The following is a 20,122-nucleotide window of genomic DNA, read 5'->3' as shown; positions in this document are numbered from 1 at the left end:
TTTCAGAGTTTATTTTCAAGGTGGCTCTCAGTAGCACGTCCAAGCTCGAATCGGCCTTTAAGCCAAAGTCTCCAGTGCCAAAAAAGGGACTCAGACATCATGTTTCCCCTGACTGTTCATGCCTGTGCCTAGCTTCATTTACTTCAAGACATAAATCAAATCTTCATGATTAACATGAGAAATCCTGTTCTCACATTGAATAAGTCTAGCCATAGTTACAAACCTGCCGGCAGTTGTGTTTTTGGGTTGGGCACCGTGGATTTAGGATATGAAAAGCCTTTACAAACAAGACCAGACAAGCTTGGTGTCATCGGACCTCCACCGAGTCTGCAGCATCATAGACTCAGTGCGTTTACATGGACAACAATAATCCAATATTAACTGATTAAGACAATACTCTAAGAGACTACCATGTAAACAGTGATTTCTGATGACCTTAATCCGATTAATAAATTCATACTCAAAGTAAACACAAATCGAATTAAGACATGTGGAGTATTCCTGCTTTGGTTGCATTATGGAAGCGCTTTACAGACATGTACACACCTTAATCACAATATGAACGTCGTGTGGGAGTTTTCACCGCATTGATGGCAAACAAGAGAGCACAGCTGCGTCCCAAACCGCGTACTTATCTGCTATATAGTAGTTGAAATACATGTATATAGTAGGTGAAATACATGTATATAGTGGGAGAAATACATGTGTTTCAGCTACTATATAGTAGGCAAGTATGTGATTTTGGCTGCAGCCCGTGGCTTCATGCAGTCGTCTATTTGCACATATAGCATGACAAATAATTAACTACACCTGAAGCTTTTGTAAAATTTTAAATAAAAAAACACCCAAAACTGCATACGGTACCATAACGAAGACCAAACGTACGATACGTGAAATTCTGGAGGGAACGTCGAACGGCGTGGGGAATTAACGAAACGTCATTATTCGATCTATGTTCTATAACATGTAAAACGATTAAAAAAGCAACTCATGTAAATACCTTAATCACAATATTGTCTTACTCAGAAAGAGGTCAATAATTAGATTACTGCTGTCCATGTAAACGGAATCAGTGATCGAACATCTCAGTTCTTCCATCTTAGTCCTGAAAAAAAAAACCTTCATTGTCTACTAATGGCCCAGTAACCTCCATAACGGTTGGCTAATAAATTATCTCCATGGGTGGAAATAAAGGATGACATGACTGATATAACCAGTAAAACAATGAACATGCCACTGCACATAAACTGGAACTATGAAGAAACAACCTCAACCGAAAGTGCCACTACAGACCAATTTCACAGCTGCAGTTATGAATGCAGGAGGACTATTCAGCATTATCCACAGTCTCTGACTTATTTAGTAGAAAACCCCAACGCTAAATGAAACCGAACACACAATCTCATTTTAGTTGAATAAGATAGCATGAGAACATGCTGCACTGCAAGATTAAAAATTTTTTTTAATTAAATTTGTATTTCATGCAAATTGAACCTGAAAATGTGTACGTTGTGTGTATATTGCTGATCAGGCACCGCTCCAATGTGCTGCCCAGTCTTATGTTTTGATTGGCTAGGTTAAAATGTGGTAGTTAACTTTAAACTCTTGGTGTCTAGCAAATAATTATAAATGACCTACACTCACCCTCCACTTTATTAGGAACAAATTCATGTAGTTATCAAATCAGCCAACATGTGGTCTTCTGCTGGTGTAGCCCATCCATCTCACGATTCGATGTGTTGAGCAGAAAAGCATCTCAACATGCACACCATCACCATATATCCTACCCTGCAGCTCGAACCAATCTGGCCATTTTCCTCTGACCTCTTTTATCGACACGGTTTTTCCACCCACCGAACCGTCACTCACTCAATATTGTTTTTTTGGGGGTTTTTTTCACCTTTTGCACCTGTGTAAACTCTACAAACTGTTGTGTGTGAAAATCCCAAGAGATCAGCAGTATATGAAATACTTAAACCAGCCCACCTGGTACCAACCTCCATGTCACGATCAAAGTCAAAGATCACGCTTTTTCTTCATTCTGATGTTTGATGTGAACATTAACTGAAGCTCTAGGCCTGTATCTGCATAATTATTATTCTTTTTTTGCATTGGGCTGCTGCCACATGATTGGCTGATTAGAAAACCGCATGAAAGTGTTCCTAATAAAGTGGACAGCAAGTGTAAATCAGCTGTCAGAATTGTTACCGCATTTAAATCAGTATCACAGACAGAATATTTCATATGAATTGGGTACTAGAGGCCAGTCAGCTTACAAGGTATTCTGCTGCATTCAGGGCTGAAATATGAATCCACGTTGTACTCTGTAAAGTCTTTTGTTTCTCCCATGCCTGTTTCAACAATGGTCTATGAGTCATGTAGGGTCCATAAGACACACCCTCCGTACTGAAAGTCTGAGACATTTTCAGACTCCTAGACAACTCATAAAAATGTGTCATAAAAGACGCACTGTGGGATCAACGTGGTGTCCATTGTATGTTCTGTTTTATTCATTCATTTATTGTTAAACCAGCTTGTTGCCTCAGAGAGTGGAAGAGGTGTGTCCAGGGAGGAAATGGGCCAGGCCACACAAATATACTGGAATGCAGTAGTTAAATTTATTAATATGCCAATACCAATAGTCTATATCTGACATTTACACAATTGTCTTCTGTAAAAATTTTTTTTTTTTTTTTTTTTTTTTTTTTTTTTTTAAAAACGGCAGGGACAACTACTGAAGGAACTACTAGGGACAGATGTCTCAGAATATGCACGTTGCTTGACAAGTAGAATAACTGGTAAATGGTCTGCACTTATATAGCACTTTTTTAACCTTAGTGGTGACAAAGCTAAGGTTATACTGGTTCTCATTCACCCATTCACACACCGCAATGGTAGCAGAGCTACAATTCAGTGTCTTGCCCAAGGACACTTCAGCATGTGGAGTCATGTGGGCCAGGAATCGAAGCGCCAACCCTCCGATTAGTGGACAACCCGCTCTACCACCTGAGCCACAGCCGCCCAAGTGTAAAACTCGCTGTTATTTGCAGGTGATGGCAAAATTAAAGTGCATCAGAAAAAGATGGAGATACAAACGTCACCCATTCACAAATCTTTTATTTATTTATTATTTCAATGACACATTCATCTTCTGTAAATGTTTTATCTCAGTCAGAGTCATGGTGGATGCAGAACTCATCCTGGAAATACTGTGTGAGAGGTAGGAATACACCCTGGATAGGATGCACACACATTCACCTCTAGGGGCTATTTAGTGTAGCCAATCTATGTTTTTAGGAGGTGGCAGAAAATGAGAAATTCCAAAGAAAACCCATGCAGACTCAGGGAGAACATGCAAAACTCCATACTGATAGTAACCCAAGCCCAGGATCTATGCGAGGACCCTGGAGCTGCGAGGCTGCAATGCTACTCACTGTCCCATGCATCCATTTTCCCGTACCGCTTATCCTACACAGGGTCACAAGGGAGACTGGAGCCTATCCCAGGGAACTCTGGGAACAAGGCAGGGGACACCCTGGGCGGGGTGCCAACCATCACGTCCACACAACCATTCACACACTATGGACAATTTGGAATGCCTACAGCGATAGACGATTCCATCGGGGATCGGAGAGTCAGGGATATTGCCGAGAGATGATGCCTTTGACCACGTGTCAAGGAGGGTCGGTTTCCCATTAATGTAGTAGTGGCAGAGGGGGCATGGTGGAGCGTCGGCTGAGAATGGAGGCGAGGCGGGTGGAACCGACAGGTAACGCGTGACGATTCTCACCTGTGTGTAATTAGGGAAAGTGATTTGTTTGTGTCTCACTGTGCTTTCAGGAGAGAGAGCCCCAGAGAAACGGGAGAGAGAGAACGCCGACCACCACCGAACCGTGTGCGTGTGTATAAAGTTGAGCAGCTGAAAGGTGACACCTTATGAGCTCTTTCAAGCCTGCGTCCAGCCTCCTCATTCCCTCCCGAATTTGGGAAATATTAATTGGGACACCTTTGGCATCTGGTTTAAAACCGAAATATTGCCAAACAGGCGACGTGACATTTTCCTTTAGCATCAACTCCAGCTTTGCTCACAAAATGACGTATAGCGAGTCTCATTTTCCATGCGTCATTTCCAGTCATAATTCCCGTAAACAATTAAATAAATTAGTAAATAAACAAGTCAGTAAATAAGTAGACAACTGAGCAAATACATGAGCAAATAAATATTGCCCTGCCCTCACGCACGATATCATGCATCAGTGATCTCACGGGCTGCCGATAGGACGATCTGACTACGGAGAAGATCGCCCAACACCACAGCGCACATCTTTGGACTGACAGGGGGAGGAAACCGCTGAGGCACAGGATGAACATGCAAACCCCCAACCCCGGAGGTGTGAGGCAAAACGTGCGAACCACTAACTACCGCCATGAAACAATGCAGCACATGCAAAGTAGAAATCCTGTTCATGATTTGCACGAGCCTTTAAAAAAAAAAAAAAACACCCAAAAACTCCTGCTTGGTGAGTGAAAAGTACTGAGCGGTTGATGTTATAGTCTCACATACCATTTCATTCGAGAAGCTGGATTTTTTTTTTAGTTTAATGAAGGTGGTAAAGTTTCATTTTGGCTTGTTAAGATTAATGATGAATGTCAATGTGATTTATTATAGTATAGATGAAGAGCTAGAGAGAAAGATCTCAATTTAAATCCACAGATTTCAAATCTTGTGTTTAAAACAAATTAATTCCTCATCAAATGACTTATTGTAATTTCATTAGAGATTAGCCTCAGAGGAGAAAGTCAATAGAGTAGCAAGATGTTAAATGTTTTGTTCCTCACAATGTTGTTTTACATTATATTACTGGAAAAAAAAAAAGAATGACAAAAGATTTTTTTTTTCTATTTTCCTTTAGAATCAGCATTTAAGCCAATTAATCAATTATATGCTGATTAATTCATATGAATAGTTAATTATTATACATGAGTTTTTTTTTGCAGCCTTACATCTGATATCTCTGCACACTTTCCTGGTCATAAGCTTCAGAATCTTGAAGGCTATCTACACTAATGTCTGCATAAAAACTTGCTTTTAAACACTGAGCTTTTCAAAGCGAGATATAGTTCCTGGACTTAAAAACAAAAAAAAGTTCAAAGGTATTTAGAAGTTATTACACTGTAGATTTTTGTTTGAAGCAGTTAATGGTAAGTAAATGAGATGATCTCACACGGTGGTTGATTATAAGCTTCGTCCAAAGAATTGCATCTTTTTGTGAAAATGTGATTCATGTTCTACTTCAGTGCAAAAAAGAAGAAAAAAAAAAGAAAAGGAAGAAAGACACCAATAAATTAACATCTGGTCTAAAACGAAAACTCTAAAAGTAGTAAAGAGATTTAAAAGAAAAGAAAAAAAAAGAAAAAAAATAAATAAAAAGTTTGCTAGGCCAAACACGGCACTCTTAAGTAAACAGTCTGGGTTTTATTATGAACAGTCCTATCTTTTGTTGCTTTGTATTTTGTCTTATGATTTTCCTCCGTCCTCTGAGAATATCACAGGCCGATTTAATGCCAAACTGATCTTTTTTTTGTCCATGATTTTCTGTGCAGCTGTTGCCTCACATTGGGGGGGGAAAAAAGATGTTTGACTGCTGCCTTATTCAGTCTCATAACGTATGCATCAGTGACCCTGACCCAGATATGAAACACTTCCCAAGACATGAAACAAAACAAAAAAAAAAGGGATATTTCTTGTATACTTTGCTTGTTGTTGGAACCTTGGTTCACCCCAAACTGAAATAAGAGTCAGTGCTTTTACATGGACAACAATAATCCAACACTAAGCGATTAAGACAATAGTCTAATTAAGAAACTACCATGTAAACAGCCATTTTTAATTACCTTAATCTGATTAAAGTCACACTCGAAGTAAACACTAATTGAATTTACTAATTGTAACTTTAGTCGCATTATCGACGTGTATTACAGACATGTAAACACCTTAATCACATTATTAACGTCGTGTGAGAATTTTCACCGCAATTTGCAACAGGACATGACCACACACGGCAGTGCTAACCATTTGACGGCAAACAAGAGAGCACGGCTGCGTCCCAAACCGTGTGGTCACCTACCACACAGTAGGCGAAATACATGTATCTCGGCTACTATACAGCAGTTAAGTACGCGGTTTCAGACGCAGACCACACCTTCAATCAGTTGTCTATTTGCACGTACAGCATGACAAATAATTAACCGCACTTGAAGCGTTCCTAAAAATTTTAAATAAAAACACCCAAAACTGTATACGGCACCGTAAAGAAGACGAACTGTATGTTAATACGTGAAGTTCTGGAGGGACATCGGGGCGCAGTGATGTAATGACGTGTGCTGTTAATCGAACTATGTACTACAACATGTAAAACAGGAACATGAATGGAGCATTCTAAAAAGCAACTCATGTAAACACCTTAATCACAATCTTGTCTTATTCAGAGTAAGGTCAATAATTAGATTACAGCTGTCCATGTAAACGTTGTCAGTATCTCTTCTCTACTCCAGTGCCTCTTTGACTTGTTGGACACCATGTTGTAATTTAAGCGTGATCATATGACCGTGTGATGCAAACATCAGAGTTTGTGGAAAACTCACTAGAAACTCGTTCCTCCTATGGTAGTTTTATTGCTCTCCGGATGAGAGTTTTATCACCGAGGAGACGTATAAAAATCCATCACAGTTGTCCTTCTGATAAACTAATCCAATCAGAAGAGAGCTATTGATGACCCTTAATCTCCAATCATTCAGATAAACACAACCTCAAAGGGATGCTTTTATATTGCTGGTCATTTAAAGTGAAATGACCTAATCAACTTATGACTGGGTTATAAAAAAGAAAAGAAAAAAAAAAAGAATAATCAATAAATAAATGAATTAACAGCAATCAGGTGAAATGCTATCTAAGTAAATGTGTTCTGCATCTAGAAGAGTAAAACTGACCATCAGACAGCATCGCTTAGTGACATGTTATTAAAGTCAGGCTCTCTGACTGGTTAGCAAAAGTTATTGCATGTACAGCACGATAATGCATGTACAGCACAATAATTCAGTGCAGCGTGCGGGCCTAACGAGTCTGTCCATCTGATCAGAACTGCAAAATGAATGAAACATACAACTGAAGGAGAGGAAAGTAAAGACTGAAGAAAAACGTGCAATGCCGAACATAAAGTCACGGTCACATCGTGATTTGCATGAGTACACGGACAAAACTCAGTCCCTTACACAGTGATCATACAGCAGGAAATCCAGGCTCTAACATTACCACTGCAAAGGGTTTTAGCATTCTTAAAATATTAAAAACTCCATTTCCTATGTCCCCATTTTTGTACTCATGCTACTCGTTTTATTAAACTGCACACACTATATCGGATTTTGTCCAGCTTATAACTACAAAGTCCTTTTCCAAACTGGTCTAAATATATTAGAGATGGCACCCATCCAGCATCGCTTTCAGGCAGGAAACCATGTACTGTGGGTTTTTATTTCTTTTTTTTTCTCCCTTTTTTTTTTTTAAAAAAAAAGACCCGAAGTTGACGTCAAGGTGCCGATGGTCGCATCAACAAATGATGAGGTAAAAATGTGAACTAATACAGTATAAACATTAAGGCATGTCGAATTTAAAATGAATTACAGTGGTTAATCTGATCAGGATGTGTTGAGTGACTCAGTGACTGCTGCTCGTCTATCGTATATGATTCGAGTGGTCTAGTAATGAGTCAGTATAAACAGTTTACATGCTGAATATTAATCAGGCTTTGAGCTGTTAAGGCTGATTTATACTTGCTGTTAACTACATATACACAAGATGTCCGCCTTCGTATTGTGCTGTCTTCATGTCGCTTGTGCACGTCCTCAGAAAATTTGCATGACATGTCCACGTGGTGCAATACCAACATAAATAGTGGAGGCAGTACAACACCATGTGACAGAGTGTCCAGAACTTATTAAATAAACTAACCTTGTGTCTCAGAACACATACTTATGCACTAGTCTAGACCAGTACTAACTTTTCCTATCATAGTGTTTGAATTTTAAAAACTTACACTGACCGAAAGGTCTGTTTTGCGTATTAATGTTCTGGATTTCCTAGATTAGTAAATATTTTTCAAAATAAAAAAGGTGAGAGTTTTGGATTTCTGAAGCAGATCATGACAATCACGTCGACAGCGGTAAGTAAACGGAGCATCGGCCTGTTTAACGTTACTATGCATGATGTCGCTAAACATTGCAAACCAGATGGACCGAGAAATTATGGCTCATCTACTAGATGCTGCATTTAATCCTTCAGATTTACAGAAGATACGCAACCAAGCATGTAAACAACGCACGCACAGGTACACATATGTGCATCTTTAAGGGCATATATATTACGGAACTGGTATGGACTATGCTAAGGTTAGTGGAACCAAGAGAAAATTGTAGGCTCATGGCAAAGTGTAATTGTGCATGCATTTCTATAGAACTGATGTAAATGATTAAGGATGATCGAGTTGTGTAACACATCATGGCAATTTAATAAAGCTGTTGCGTCTGTGTAAAAATATATTGGTATTAGGTTTTATTAACTGTATTGGAAAACAGAAAGTAACTTGAAATGTTATTCTCAAGCCCAGGTTAAGATTTTTTGAGTCAATACACTATTTTCTAGATGTACTGGTCAAGTTTTTTGGCATACATTTTAACAACTGCGCATTTATTACAAACGCGAGACGTCATCTCTGACCCATGGGTCACTACATGTCAACACCGTAGTTTCTAGATTTGACTGGGCAGGACCCAACATGGAAAAAAGCAACTGTAACGGCACTCATGGAACTTTGAGATGGAGCAGAGGTAGTAACCTTTTAACCCTACAGCGGAAAACATTTTCACGCACATTCAAAAGAAAGGGGGGGAAAAGAAGAGGAAAAAAAACAAAAAAAAAAACAGATTCCAGCAATTTGCCATAATACTGCTGTGTGAGAACTGGGGTCAAAGTTTACATGGCAAAAAGTTGATCTGACATTTTGTCGGCAACGTTCCCGGTAAAGTGTCAACCAAAAACAGATGACAGTTCATGAGTCATCATTCCTGAGACTAAATCTTTAGAAATTATGAATTCAGATCATCTGAAAAATGACCAAAAAGATTATAGGCCAAAAGCATTTCCAACAAATATGTATCCACGTCATACTCCGCATGTTAATACTAATTTCTTAATGTATTATACCTGAAAAAAAAACCATACTACTATCATTTAGAAGCATCGCGTGCAAAAATAGCGAGATATCACTAATTAATAATAACAAATTGTGAAACAACTTTTAGAAAAGACTGCATGATTTGGTGAACTCTGTTCATCTGTGGTAAAGTTCACTTGGCCTAGATAATATGACAATATAATATTGATGAAGTCATAACATGATTCATTTGCCCAAGTACTGCGGTTAGTCAGGTGATCAGTAAAAAAAAAAAAAAAAAAAAATCTCTGAACTTACAGTCAGTCATTAACACTTACAAAATTCTAGTGTTATATACGTATTGAGTACCGTGAAGATTCTTTGTACTGTAATACGAGACTTTTGTCATATTGTTGAGACCTTCATCTGTGTTTCTGCTTCTCTCCATCCTGCTACTGTTCTTCTACACACACTTATATGTAGCTCATACAGGAAGCATCAGATCTCTTTTGGAACTACACATTTATAAACACATTCAGTAATGTTTTTACTCCAATTGCCTAAGCAGAGGACCTAAAAAGATTATAAAGAGAAGAGGTCGACTGATAGTGGATTTTACCGATACCGGCCACCAAGTTGGGCGGGACCTGCTGATAACCGATTACATCGACCGATATTAAAAATTGATAATGAATGAAAACAAACACTCAAAGATAATATTGCTGAACTTTATCACACAAAAACAGTGTTGACTGTACCATGAACATGAATGTGACTTTTTTTTAATGAAATAAATATATACACTAACTACTTAATAAATATTAAAAGTAAATAAAAGATATAATAAATATCAATAATCGATAGTTCCAGCAATCGGTTATCCGTTCTGATTAATCAGTAAAAACCGATCTGTCGGCCTCTAATAAAGACACTGCATTGACACTGTGCGTACTCCAGAAAGGAAGCCCTTAGACTTAAAAGCATGGAACAAAACGCAGCATGTGCAAATGGAAGCTAATGAACAAATTACTGATTTGTACCTTCACTGCTCCCAGACCTGTTTACAGGTTGACATACAAAATATGCAAGAGAGAGATAGCTACACTGATCACAGTTTATACTTACATAACACATCATGATGTCTGGCTTTTCTGTTGAATATTTATCCAGGTGGGCCTAGTTACGTTTAAATGTCTTTGGCAAGAAAACCCCAGCTCAGAGTAACTGTAAAACATGGTCTCTGTTTGATGGTTCTGATGATTGCAAGCACATTATTTAGTGATGATTTAATGACTGCATACACGCATCCTGAAGCCTGGTACTGTCAAGTAAATGTTGTCAAAGAAAGAGAGAGAACGTTGAACATCAAACTCTGCAGTGATTAGTCTCAGATCTGCTTATTCACACTATTTTTTAACCAATGTGAAATGCAGTGCTGAATGAAGCATGAAAGATGTAAGACTTCTTTAACATACACTATTATTTGCCAATTAACCGCTGAAATTATTTCATCATTTCAAGTCTTTACACCATGCTGATGTTGTATTGCGCCTATAGACAAGTTAAACTGTAGTATTTGATGATACTTGCGAGTCTTGAGATTTGTATAGTATTAAGCGTTTCTGAGAATTATTTAACACTAATCACTAGATTTGCTCTCCACATGGCTGGTACGCCACGTCATCAAGACTGTGGATTAACTGAAAGTTTAAAAGCGCAAACATCTCTCACGCAGTACAAAACAAGACAAAACAGCATAGAACCAACATTGTCGGCGCATCACGGAGCCTATCAGTGCGTTTACGTGGACAACAATTTTTAATTACCTTAATCCGATTAAAGTCATACTCAAAGTAAACACAAATCGAATTAAGACATGTGGAGTATTCCTGTTTTAGTCGCATTATCGACGTGTATTACAGACATGTAAACACCTTAATCACATTATTAATGTCGTGTGGGAGTTTTCACCGCATTTTGCGACAGGACACGATAATGCACGGCAGTGCTCAACCGTTTTATGGCAAACAAGAGAGCACGGCTGCATCCCAAACCGCGTACTTACCTACTATATAGTAGGTGAAATACATGTATCTCGGCTACTATATAGTAGGTAAGTTCAAAATATATATAATAAAGATATATAAAATGGTATAATTTTTCACCAAGGTGTGAAGATCAAACAATAATGACTGTTTTACTGTTGTCATTTCCTTTTTAAAAAAAATTTAAATTTATGCAAAATTTACAATTTTACAGTACAGCCATACTCAGAAATAATACTTACACAGTCAAAATACCATAACATACAAACAGAATCCCATACCGAAGGGTCTTTAAACCAGGATGCGTTGGTTTTTAGTCTTAATTCTTTTTGAACGTCTTTAAAAACAACATCACTGGATATGAAGATTAGGATTAAAGTCATTCTAGCACTTGTTTTACAGAGCTTAGATTTAGTTAAACATTATCAAACAGATCACATCATGCTGGGTTTTAGTACGATTTTCTTTAAAAAGATACCATTAAAAAAAAATTGTGTTCATATTTATTTATATATTAAGATAAAAAAAAAAATTCTCTCTCCCATGTTTCTTTACAGCAGTAACACCCTGGAAGGAAATGTTTTAGTGTTTCCTCTTCATCAAAATTGGGCATTTACTAGTTTTTGCTAAACAACTCCATTTAACTACTGCTCTTACTGTTATCGTTTCGGTATCGCGATACTTTGCTTGGCATAGGAGTCAAAACGATAATATCTCGACAACCCTATCTGTAGGAGCGTGTAGATGAGAAGAAATGTACATGATTTATTATAAATATTGACATAATTAAAGGAGAGAACCAATGCTAAGTTTATATTGTCTGGTCTGGGAAATGAAACAGTATTGAGCGTGAGTGTGTATGCGAGCGAGCGAGCGAGCGAGTGTGTGCGCGTGTGTGTGTGTGTGTGTTTTGGGTGTGTTTGGCCGCCGCAGGGCCCCGGAGCGAAGGGGATGCCCGAGCTAAGCCATGCCGCTTTAGAGAGCGCGCAGGGCGGACAAACGCTCAGCCAAACACCGGTGAGGAAACCGGGGCCCACCTGGGTGGAGATGATTAATCTGACCGCAAATAAAACCTGTTCGTCAACCACACACATTCAACGCCGTCAGAGAAAACCACAATGTCGTCATTAAGCAATAATAACACTAATATATTTTTTAAGCACGTTATATGTAATGTATAAAATAAGAGGCGTTAGTTAATCAGACGCGGTTGGGTTTCACAGGCCGGTACAGCTAGCGAGCCAAAACCCGCTTAGCATGGCCTGTTTCATTTACCTCAAAACACCAATTGGCATCACTACAACAATACACGACATTTATAACAAATATGATGTTTATAGCAACAAACGAGTTAATAAAATGTTGCTAATTCTGCAGAGAGGTGGAGAAGAATTAAGCTACACACCACAAGCAGTTAGCAAGATAACGACAGCTAAAGAGGTTGCTATATTGTATCTAACGGAATAGAGATTATTCGTTTCTTCTATCAGTAATAAATGCATAAAAACGTAATAAAATAGAAACAGAACAAGACATTTCACTAGTAAAATGTATACCCGGGATTGTGTTTATATTCCGGTTACTGTATAACCTGCATGCTTAAGGTTTTAAGTTTCAAAAGTACTCATTGTTAGTTTTATAAACGTAAGATATAATGTTTAACAATCTGATGAACAAAATTACAATATCCTAAGCTGTCACATTAGCCACAATCACATCACATCAACTGTTCACTTATTTACTTTTATTGTAAAAACCCCGAATACGCTAGTTCAGTTGTCAAACATTAGCATAGCTAGCCCTTCGTTCATTTTCATACGGCATGAAACAGTATAAATACACTCTTACCTGTCAGTTCGTACACACCGTTCACACGCTGCTGGTTGATTTGTGCGCGTTTATGACACTGGATATCCGATCAGATATAATGGCTTTAATTGGATTCTTTGGGTGGTGGGTCTCTCTCTCTCTCTTTCTCTCTCAATGGCTGTCCTGCTAGCCTGCTAGCCAGGGAAGCTAACTCTTCAGCTGACCGAGTAAGGATAGTACTGTCCACTTCTTTACTGACAGTTTTCTCAAAGAAATCTGGATATCAATAGTGTCTTCTTCCTTCAGACGGCTACATTATGTAACGCGTCCTCCTTTAAAGCCCGTAAAGCTGCACTTAACATACAGCTAAGCTACACTTTCTCTTCTAAGCCAATATAACATTTTCCGTTCACAGCAGCTTTTAGTTTCCACGAGTGGCTAGCTCCGCCCTCAGAAAGCCTATTGGTCTGGAATGTGATGATCGATTCTACCGACCAATAAGAAGCTAGTAATATGAATATTCATGAGGTTGTGAACTCGCAGCGTCTGTAGCCAGGGGTTATCAAACTTTTTGCAGCCAGGTACTTCTTTAAGTGTTAAATAAATTCCATACACACCACAGCACAGATTTATTTTATGAGCATAGTCCATTACACGCAATGATTAAATATGTACTGTAATATTCTGGCTATTTTTGGACTCCTGGAGCTTTTATTATTGAACTTTCCACACATTAGGACTAAAGAAATTGACATTATTCATATTGAGGTTTGGGTTAACCTGTTCAATTCAAGTGACCAGTCAAACAGGCTAATCACTATGAGAATTCAATAATAAATTGAATAAAGCTTTAATAATTGTGAGCTGTTATGTTTACCACTGTAACACACTTTCAGAGCCACTTTTTTTTTTTAGCCCATGCATAGACGTTTAAGCCCACTGGATTCATAGAAACGGAGCCCATGTGCCATTGTAAGGTAATTTGGAAATGATGTGGTCCAAAATTCCAGTCCGACTCCACACACACACACACACACACACACACACACACACACACACACACACACACACTCACACCTGGTTAATTTTTGTGATGTCTTGATAATAAGCTTATGAGGTGGATCATATCTGTTTGTAGTAGCGTGAATGTGAAATTCTGCAGGTCAGTAAGTCCCCAGGACTGGAGTTGAAAACCCTGAGGCTCAGGGTACAATATTTTCAATTGAATTCAATTTGACATGCATAGCACATTTTACAGTAGTCACGAAACAGTTTTACAAAAATCTGGCTGTGGATTCATCTGCCCATTTTCCATACCACTTATACACAGGGTTGTAAGGAGCGTGGAGCCTATACCATGGAACCCGGGGTACAAGGTGGCAGACACCCTGGACAGGGTGCCAAGCCATCACAGGGCACAATCACACACACACACATTCATACACTACGGACAATTTGGAAATGGCAATCATCTGCATGTCTTTGGACTGGGGGACAAAACCCCAGAAGTACGGCAAGAACATGCTAACTCCACGCACACAGGGCAGAGGTGGGCTTTAACCTCCATCCCGGTGAATTGGAATCCTATTATTTGTTGAATTCTTATTTGTTATTGTACAGTATGTTTAAAACACCACCTCATTTCCTAATGCACATATTCATGAAATCCCACAATACTCTGCTTAGAACAAGCACTCAGTTAACGTATTCTCAAAAATACCCACTAACCAACACCATACTGGAGATAATTGACTATGCTTTTGGACATATACAGTGCCCTCCACTAATATTGGCACCCTTGGTAAATATGAGCAAAGAAAGCTGTGAAAAGTTGTCTTTATTGTTTAACCTTTTAATCTTTTGTTTAAAAAAAATCACAAAAATACTCTGCTCTCATGGATATCAAACAACTGAAAACACAACACAGGTTTGTACAAAATGTCTTTGTTAAATGTGCAACAATTATTGGCAGCCGTATGAATTCATATGAGAAAAATATATTTGAAGTATACTCCCATTGTTATTTAAAAAACAATATATATATAGTGTGACTAGGAACAGGAAATTGTTCAACCATGACTTCTTGTTTCACAAATTCCCTTAGTCATTCATAACAATGGGTAAAACCAAGGAATATAGCTGTGATCTGCAGCAAAAGGTTGTTGAGCATCACAAAATGGGAAGTGGCTATAAGAAAATAGCACAAGCATTGAAAATGCTAATTTCCACCATCCGGGTAATAATTAAGAAGTTCCAGTCAACTGGAAATGTTATGAATCAATCTGGAAGAGGACGTGTGTCTATATTGTCTCATTGCACTGTGAAGAGGATGGTCCAAGTGGCCAAAAAATCTCCAAGGATCACAGCTATAGAATTGCAGAAGTTAGTTGCGTCTTGGGGTCAGAAAGTCTCCAAAACTACAATCCAAAGTCACCTACATCAACACATGTTTGGAAGGGTTTCAAGAAAAAAGCCTCTACTCTCATCCAAAAACTCAAGTGTCTTCATTTTGCCAGACATTACTGGATCGGGTCCTATGGTCAGATGAAACAATGGTAATAAACACCAGAGGTGATTTTGGACACACACAGAGAGGCAGCCATATGGAAAAGAACCTCATGCCCATATGGTTAAATACGGTGGTGGCTCTTTAAATCTTTGGGGCTGTTTTTCTGCCAGAGGACCTGGACATTTTGTTAGGATACATGGCATCATGGACATGTCAAATATCAACAGATATTAAATGAAAACCTGACTGCCTCTGCCAGAAAGCGTAAAATGGGCCGTGGTTGGATCTTACAGCAGGACAATGATCCAAAGCATACATCAATATCAACACAAAAATGGTTTACTGACACAAAATCAAGGTCCTGCCATGGTCATTCCAGTCCCCTGACGTGTAACACATAGAAAACCTGTGGGGTGAACTGAAGAGAAGAGTCCACCAGCATGGACATCCAAATGTGAAGGATCTGGAGAGATTCTGTATAGAGGAATGGTCTCAGATCCCTTGCCATGTATTCTCCAACCTCATCAGGCATTATAGGAGAAGACTCACAGCTGTTATCTTGGCAAAGGGAGGTAGCACAAAGTACTGACTAAAAGGGTGCCGATAATTGGTGCACACATATATTTAACAAAGATTTTTTTTTTTGATAAACCTGTGTTTGTTTGCAATTGTTTGATATCCATGAAAACAGTGTATTCTTGTAAATTATTTGAACAAAAGATCAAAAGTTAAATAATAAAGACAATTTTTCACAGCCTTCTTTGCTCATATTTACCAAGGGTGCCAATATTAGTGGAGGGCACTGTATCTGAATATTGTTACTGACCACATGTACTCCTTTATGGCCACAATTTACCCATCTTATAATGGCTATGTGTACCATGATATATATATATATATATATATATATATATATATATATATATATATATATACACACACACACATACATATAAACCTTAATGGTATGAAACTGACAACACGCTGAAAACTATGTCATGGGTATTTGTTTTCATTGTGCTGCACTCTCTCTCTCCTCTCAGAATGTGTGTGTGAGTGTGTGAACATGCTTAAAGCAAGGATTAGAGAGACAGCAGGGCTGGTAGGCCTACAGATAAGCCCACCCACTCCCACATACCCAGTCTAATATCCCTGCAAAGCTGACCAACATCTGTCAGGTCACCTCCTGGACCAAATAATACTCCTAACACCAAATTATACTGTCCTAAGATGAGAAACACATCAATAACATGAGCAGGATGACAGACAGATGTCTGGACAAATTAAAAGCAATCACATATGAGACGCCCAACACACAGACAACTAAAGACAATGATGGTAAGGCAGGTTTATTTAAAAAATCTGATCTGATAAGATCCAATTTTAAAAGAGAAAATGATAAAGCAATTCAGGAGAGAGAAAAATCACTTCACTATTCTCTATTTTGTCCACAAATACTATGCTATAATGCAAAATAATGTTGTGTATACACAGGATGTATACACTATGGATGTAAATGGTTGTCGCTGGCCTCAACCCAAGGTAATGGTTTTGTCTGAATATTTTAGCACACTGATAAGATGGCTTCTATGAGATGGTGATGGCATGTTGGGAATTAAGCCATTTAAAGCTAGTGAATAAATAACCACTAAAAGCTGATATTGTTGAGCAGTGAAGATATTATACGTAACATTCACTCACTGGCCACTTTATTAGGAAAACCTGTGCACCTGCTCATTCATGCAATTATCCAATCGGCCAATCATGTGGCAGCAGGGTAATGCATAAAATCATGTAGATACAGGTCAGGAGCTTCAGTTAATGTTCAGAACAAACATCACAATGGGCAAAAATGTGATCTCAGTAACCCTGACCATGGCATGGCTGTTGGTGTTAGTCAGGTTGGTTTGAGTACTATAGAAACTGCTGATCTACTGATATTTTCATGCACAACAATCACTAGAGTTTACACAGAATGGAGCAGAAAACAAAAACATCCAGTGAGTGGCACTTCTGCTGGCAGAAATACTTTGTTGATGAAAAAGGTCAATTGGTTTGAGCTGACAGGAAGATCACAGTAACTCAAATAAGCACTCTTTCCAACCATGGTGAGCAGAAATGAATCTCCAAATGCAAAGCATATCAAAGTCTTGTGGCAAATGTGCTACAACAGCAGAAAACCACACTGGGTTCCACTCCTGTCAACCAAGAAGACAATCTGAGCCTACAGTTGGCACAGGTTCACCGAAACTGGACAGCTAAAGATTTAAAAACATTGGAGATAATCTGGAGAGTCTTAGTGACTGCTCTTACACACAGATGTATTTACTTGTCGGAATTTGGCATCAACACCATGAATCTATTGACCCAACTTGTCTTCAGTGGTGGTGGTGGTGGTGCTGTAAAGGTGTAGGAACTGTTTTCTTGGCACAAGTTGGGCTCCTTAATATGAATCGGGCATTGTTTATATACCACAACCTACAGTGCCCTCCACTAATATTGGCACCCTTCGTAAATATAAGCAAAGAAGGCTGTGAAAAATTGTCTTTATTGTTTAACCTTTTGATATTTTGTTCAAAATATTCACCAAAAAATATTTGTTAAATATATGTGTGCATCAATTATTGGCACCCCTATGAATTCATATGAGAAAAATATATTTGAAGTATATTCCCATTGATATTTAAATTTTTTTAGTACATATGGGTGACTAGGAACAGGAAATTGTTCAACCATGACTTTCTGTTTCACAGGGGTTAAAATATGAGGTAACACATAGGCCAAATTCCCTTAGTCGTTCATAACAATGGGTAAAACCACGGAATATTGCTGTGATGTCCAGCAAAAGGTTGTTCAGCTTCACAAAATGGGAAGTGGCTATAAGATAATAGCACAAACATTGAAAATGCCCATTTCCACCATCAGGGCAATAATTAAGAAGTTCCACTCAACTGGAAATGTTATAAATCAACCTGGAAGTGGACGTGTGTCTATATCGTCTCAACACACTGTGAAGAGGATGGTTTGAGTGGTCAAAAAATCTCCAAGGATCACAGCTGTAGAATTGCAGAATTTAGTTGCATCTTGGGGTCAGAAAGTCTCCAAAACTACACTCTGAAGTCACCTACATCACCACAAGCTGTTTGGAAGGGTTTCAAGAAAAAAGCCTCTACTCTCATCCAAAAACAAACTCAAGTGTCTTCAGTTTGCCAGACACTACTGGAACTTCAAATGGGATCGGGTTCTATGGTCAGATGAATCCATAATAGAGCTTTTTGTCCATTTTTGGTGCACACAGAGAGGAAGCCATATGGAAAAGTACCTCATGCCCATGGTTAAATATGGTGGTGGCTCTTATAAGTGCCAATATTAGTGGAGGGCACTGTATATGAGTATTGTTATTGACCACATGTGCTTCTTTACATTCACAATTTACCCATCTTATAATGGCTACGTCTCAGTTGGGTTCCATGAACATAACAATGGGTTCAGTGTACAGTGAATTTCAAAAGTGTAATTTTGTATATTTAAAAATAATAAGCAGAATTTTTGTAAAAATCTAATCTAACTTAGTATGCCAAATTCTAATGAAAATGTGCACTTTGTTGTCTTTTACTTTTGGCAATATAGAGCTAAGCCTATTGTTTTACGCACAATGCTCTCACATCCTCCCTGTTTCAGTTTTATTTATTTTGCAAAGTCAGGCCTTTAAACAGGAGCAGAGGTACAGCATCTCAGCCCAGCCTGTCCCCAGCTGTAGCTACTGTTAAGTGCTCATTGTATTTTCTTTGTAAGCCTTCTCTGTTGTCTGACCTCAGTTTAGATGGGAGTGTCTGTACTATTGATGTTTTTGTGGTGTCTGTACTATATGCTGTTATTTTTATGGAGCATCGTGTTTTGGCTAGTATCACATCATGGCCAACTAGTGACCCCATTTCCCAGAATGCACCACAAACTACAAACATGGCCGACGACTACAACTCCCAATGAAACACACAGGGGTCACCTTGGCCTGAGGACTAATCACACACACCTGTTCCCAATCACACTGACAATTACACCACAATATATAAGAGTCTGCGCAGTCATAATAGCTTTGTGAAGTATTACTCTCAGTTGCTATTGTCTTTGTTGTTGCCAAGCATTGCTTAGTGTTGATATTCTGGTTTTGGCTTTGTTTATTCCCTCGACCTTGATTCTCTGCCTTGCTGGTTTTGACCTTTTTTCTGCCTAAACCTTTGGGGTTGTTTGCTGGTTAAACTGCCATACCTGCAATTGCTTCTTTCTAAACCCTCATTACGTGACAGCTAGCCATTAAAGTTTTTACACTAACGTTTCATTCTAGAGTTCTTCATTCACCTGGATGATGGTTTAAGGGTAACACTTTAGAACACAGATCTGTCTTTAATGATCCACTACACAGGAAGAAATTAATCATGCAATATTAACTGTTTAGTAACTGCTATTAACTAACTAGAAACTCTGATTAATGAATTAGTAAGTAATAGCACACAGATGAATGCAGTGGTTCACTATTAGCTAATCAATAA

At 38.4% G+C, this 20,122-nt stretch overlaps 1 protein-coding gene across 2 annotated transcripts in view; it reads right to left on the bottom strand.

Moving 5' to 3' along the window:
• zdhhc5a (zinc finger DHHC-type palmitoyltransferase 5a) overlaps positions 1-13,505 on the bottom strand; it is a 35,252-nt gene extending 21,747 nt beyond the window's left edge. The window contains exon 1 of one of the 2 annotated variants that reach the window (XR_006982153.2): positions 13,103-13,505. The gene's annotated coding sequence lies outside the window, so the exon portion shown is untranslated. The remainder of the gene's footprint in view (positions 1-13,102) is intronic. The other variant, XM_017463100.3, reaches the window with a different exon arrangement.
• Between the last annotated feature and the right edge of the window lie 6,617 nt (positions 13,506-20,122).

This window comes from Ictalurus punctatus, chromosome 3 (assembly GCF_001660625.3).
Source record: "Ictalurus punctatus breed USDA103 chromosome 3, Coco_2.0, whole genome shotgun sequence".
In the NCBI taxonomy this organism is placed as follows: domain Eukaryota; kingdom Metazoa; phylum Chordata; class Actinopteri; order Siluriformes; family Ictaluridae; genus Ictalurus; species Ictalurus punctatus.
This window is presented reverse-complemented; position numbering and strand designations above follow the sequence as displayed.